The following is a 5,684-nucleotide window of genomic DNA, read 5'->3' on the forward strand; positions in this document are numbered from 1 at the left end:
TTGTAAGTGTGGGACACTGGAGTACGGTGAGTGCTTTGCTTGTTGTTCACAGCTGATGACTTCTGCTGTTTAATATGATCTGGGCAAAAGTGAGGACTGCAGATGCTGGAAACCAGAGTTTAAATCAGAGTGGTGCTGGAAAAGCACAGCAGGTCAGACAGCATCCAAGGAGCACGTTGATTCTCTTGCTCCTCGTATGTTGACTAACCTGCTGTGCTTTTCCAGCACCATTCTGATGTCTACCCTGTTTAATATGATCTGCCAATCTTTAGGAAATTCAAACTACATAGCTGGCATCACACCAGCACTGAAACTCACGTACCAGATTACTTGTTTGTATCACAGGGAAAACATCGTTTTGGCTTGATCCCAGTATGCCGTTCGTGTTAAACACCATTTAAGGTGCTGCTGTATCACAACAGTATGGAACAACTGGTAATAAGGCATGGCAGTGGTATGACTGATGGAATATCTCTTCAAAACAATACAAAACACTAGTGCGGCCTCACTTGGAATATTGTGTACAGTTCTGGTCGCCCCATTACAAAAAGGATGTGGATGCATTGGAAAAGGTGCAGAGGAGATTTACCAGGATGTTGCCTGGTCTGGAGGGAAGGTCTTATGAGGAAAGGCTGAGAGACTTGAGTCTGTTCTTATCATAGAGAAGAAGGCTAAGGGGGATTTGATAGAGACATACAAGATGATCAGAGGATGAGATAGGGTAGACAGTGAAATACTTTTTCCTAGGATGATGACGTCAGTGTGTACGAGAGGCATAACTACAAATTGAGGGGTGATAGATTTAAGACAGATGTAAGAGGCAGATTCTTTACTCAGAGAGTGGTAAGGGCGTGGAATGCCCTACCTGCTAATGTAATCAACTCAGCCACATTAGGGAGATTTAAACAATCCTTGGATAAGCACATGGAGGATGACGGGATAATGTAGGGGGACGAGCTGAGAATAGTTCACAGGTCAGTGCAACATCGAGGGCCGAAGGACCTGTTCTGTGCTGTATTGTTCTCTGTTCTAAAACAACTGGCACAGATTCAATGACCTCTTTCTGTGCTGCACTATTTCAATGGAATAAAACACAATGGAAGGGTGCGCAACAGAAGTTGAGACAATGAGCACTTGAAATACCATCGTGTATGAGGCTACAAGCCTTGTGCTGAAAAATGGGATGAAAACAAATAGCTAGTTGCTGACCAGCACATATATGATAGGCCAAAGGGCCTCCATCTGTGCTGTAACATGCCCAACACTGCCTGAGTAAGCTTCTTGCAGAGGTAAAGGGCTGAGAGAGCACCTCCTGGCCCACAGTTTCACTCCCTGAACCAATTTCTATCACAATTCCCATGAGAATGTATCCTGTTTGTCGGTCAAATCTCAGTGTAAACATACGTTTACTGTGGGAATGCTCAACTACATTTACCTGCAACATGTTAAGATTAGATTGGATTAGATTCCCTACAGTATGGAAACAGGCCCTTCGGCCCAACAAGTCCACACTGACCCTCCTAAGAGGGACCCACCCCCTGACCCTATAATTACTCCTGACTAATGCACCTAACACTATGGGCAATTTAGCATGGCCAATTCACCTAACCTGCACATCTTTGGATTGTGGGAGGAAACCCACGCAGACACGGGGAGAATGTGCAAACTCCACACAGACAGTTGCCCGAGGCTGGAATCGAACCTGGGTCCCTGGCGCTGTGAGGCTGCAGTGCTAACCACTGAGCCACCTTGCCACCCGATAACATTTCCAGTTGATATATAACAGTTTAAACAGCTCTGTTAGTGACAGAGACGCAGAGGTAGAACAAACCTAGTGGGAACTATGCACCAGACAGTGACTTCATAGTGTTTGGAGGTTTCACTTTGATGGAACGTATAAGGGGTGCATTTTTAAGGTGAGAGAAGAGAGATTTTAAAAAGACAAGAGGAGCAAATGTTTTACACAGAAGGTGGCTCATCTGTGGAATTTCAGAGGAAGCAGTGGATGTGGTTGCAATTATAACGTTGAAAAGACATTTGGATAAGTCCATGAATAGAAATGGTTTGGAGGGATATGGGACAGGGAGGTGGACGGGTTTAGTTTGGGATTATGTTTGGCATGGACTGGTTGGACCGAAGGATGTGCTTCTGTGCTGAATGACTCTGCGACTAGTATGAATCCCCACTTCCTCTTCCTCTCCCCCATCACTTTCTCTCACTCACTCACTCACTCCCTCTCTCTCTCTCTCTCTCTTACTCTCTCCCCCTGCGTTAGTTCCTACTGTCTAATTTAGTTGAAAGAAACCATAGTTTTCGATTTCATTCAGTCTGCTTTGTGGACTGTCTTAGCTGGAGAATGAGCCCAGGCTTGTTTTGATTCCACCGTCTGGGGAGCTGAGGAGATTTATTTTTTTCAGTGACTTGTTGAGATCTGAAGGTGCTGCTTGAAATGGTGGTGGGAGCAGATGCAATCAGAACTTCAAAAGGGAATTGAGGTAATACAGAGAAAGAGAATAATGATTGCAGGGTCATGGGGAAAGGTCAGAGGAGTGCGACTGGCAAAGATCCTTCAAAGAGCCAGAACAAGATGGATGGGATGAATGGCTTCCTGCTGTGATTCCACTTGCAGAGACTAAACACCAGATAAAGGTTTTGACACAAACAAAGTTTCTGGGAAGTTACTGTTGGAGGACTCCTGTTCAACAGAACCTGGCAAAAAGCTGAAACATTGGCAACAAATGGACCCTTCATGTGACAGAGGTGAAAGAGTTTCTCTAATGGCCTGATTAATTATTTCAGGTAAGGACAGAGAGAGTAAAAACAAGTTAGTGACATCAGACACAACTAGCAAACTCTATTTGCCTGGTTTGTGTTGCCACCAAATTAACCATTTTTAATTTGGTGGGAAAATGTAACCAGAAACTGAAGCTCCCAAACTGAGTGTGTTCCTGGAGGCAACAAGAGGTTTAACAAGATCGAACATTCACCTGAAAGGAAGGTGAGAAAGATACAGCTTCCTGGAGCAGGGACACAATGACGCTCAGAGCAAGACAGGACACCAGAGGCAAAGAAAACACATCACAGTAAAATACAGGTAACTCAGGCTGGAGGCATTTATATGAAAGCACGGACAGTATATCATACAATTTGTATTAGCCAGTATAAGGGACAATTAGCTGACGTGGGAGGCAATGGGTTAGTTCCCACAGCTGAGTCTTGAAAACAGGTCACTCAACCTGATGTTTTAGACAGCAAGTAAAAATTCCCTTCACAAAGAATAAATTCACCATGATAGCCACCAGAATTAGAATATCCACCATCTCCTACTCTTCCTGTCCTCCTGCTTATTAAACAAGGTCTTCTCTGTTAAAACATCCTGGTGTAAAAGGCCAACACTGGATTCTCCCACAAGAGGAAACATCTTTTCCACATCCATTTGATCAACAGCCCTCGGGATTTTATTTGTTTCAATTAAACTATCCCTCACTCTCCGAAACAAGTCCTAACTGTCCAACCGTTCCTCAAGAGACTCCCACTCATTCATGGGATCAATCCGGTAAACCTTCTCTGAACAGACTCCAAATTCCTTCCTTAAGTAAGGAGACCAAAACTGTACACAATATTAAAGATACGCTCTTGCCAAAGCCACGTAAAACTCAAGCAAAACATTTGCTCTATTACGTTAAATTTCTGTCATAATAAAATATAATGTCCCATTAACCTTCTGAATCACTTGCAGCACCTGAACATCTCCTTCTCACTCAATCCACTGACCCCAGGAAGCAAGTTGCTTACCTTCCCTGAACAGTTTCAAATTCAGATCCTTTTCCACCTTTGATAAGGAGACCAAGCCTGTACACATTACTCTGGGTCTGATCTTTCCAATCTTGGGACACTTCCAGAAAGAATTCTCTGCTTCAAAACATCGTGCAATAAAGACCTCCATTCCATTCACCTTCCTACTCACTGACTGCACTTTATAAAAACTCATTGACAGGCTGTGGGTATTGTTGGTGAGGCCAGTTTCATCAGGCATCTAAGAGTCAACCACATTGCTCTGGGTCTGGAGTCACATGGAGACCAGACTGAGTTAAGAGCAAGTCTCATTCCTTAAAGGAAGGATGATTAAATGTTTAAGGAACATTAGTGAACCAGATGGGTTTTATAACAATTTATAATCGCTAAATGGGCACTATCGGGCTCGTGTTTTTTAATTCCAGATTTCTGTCATATTCACATTTCACCTTTTGCCATGGTGATTTTCAAAGTTATGTCTTTAGAACATTAGCCTGGGGTGTTAAACGACTAACCTTGACATTACTCACTAACTTTCTCTGACCCATGAACCAGGCATCCAAATCCTTTTGCATGACAGAGTTTCGAGTTCTCTGTCTGGCTGAATCATGTGCTGCCTTTCTATTCCTCCTGCCACAGGTTCACAGTTCCCCACTTACCCAACGCGACTCTACATTAGCAGACAATTTCTGTGGAGAGTGAAACCAAGTTAACACTTTGACTGAAGCTGAAAACAAACTATTTTCCCTGACCCTGTGTTTCCAGTTGGCTCGCCAATCCTCTATCCACGCTAACAGATCACCGAGACACCAGGAGCTCTAACTCTGGGTCACAACCTCTGCTGGGAACCCAATCAATTATATTTCAGGAATCAGAAAAGACTCCACAGCTGCTCCTTTATAGATGCTGCGCATCACATCCTCAAAAATCTCCAATTAATTTATCAAACATAATTCCTCTTTAACAAAACTGTATTGATGCTGCATGATTGAAAATGTCTTTAATAACAAAGTCCAATGCTTGGCTTTCAAGAGGACTGCGGATGCTGTAAATTAGAAACAAACAGAAGTTGCTGGAAAAGCTCAGCAGGTCTGCCAGAATCTGCAAAGAGAAATCAGAGTTAATGTTTAGGGTGCAGTGACCTTTCTTTAGAAATACTGGCAGTTCTGAGGAAGGTTCACATGCCCCAAAACATTAATGTTGATTTCTCTTCACAGATTCTGCAAGACCTGCCAAGCTTTTCCAGCAACTTCTGTTTCTGTTCCTTTCCAAGAAGCCTGACTGATTCAAATCGCCCCGTTATTGTGAATATTCCGCTATTCCTGAGCTTCTGCTGTGAAGACAAACAGAAGATATGTTCAAACTCTCAGTCACATTCCTGTTTATATAACTCATTCCTCAGTACCGTCCTCTGAGGGACCAACACTCACTTCAATTATTCCCCTCCTTTGATACACTTGTAGATCTCTCAATGTCTGTTTTATACATTTATTGCTAATTTGCTGTTATTTCCCTCCTCATTATGCTTTGCAATCTGTTGCAGCTTTCTGAAACTTTTCTAATCCACCGATCGACCGCTAATTTTAACAACATTACCAGCCTTTTCCTCCAATCTGACATCATACTTTCGAGAACAGAAAGCTGATACATTAAAGTGAAGTGGGTGCAGACGAGTCTAAGTGAAGATTATATTAGGGGCAATATATTGTTTGATCGGTCAAAGCATTATTCATTCTGTGCATTGTTAGTGAGCATTAGTGAAAGGCTGAAGATTGGGGAGCAGGAACAGTGTTGATAGTGAGAGGAAACACGAGGAGTGTGAGAAACAGCATGTTAATCACATTCCATTCACACTTTCCACCCATGTTGCCAGAAACAAATCAGCCATA

The sequence above is a fragment of the Chiloscyllium plagiosum genome, chromosome 11 (genome assembly GCF_004010195.1).
Source record: "Chiloscyllium plagiosum isolate BGI_BamShark_2017 chromosome 11, ASM401019v2, whole genome shotgun sequence".
Lineage (NCBI taxonomy): Eukaryota > Metazoa > Chordata > Chondrichthyes > Orectolobiformes > Hemiscylliidae > Chiloscyllium > Chiloscyllium plagiosum.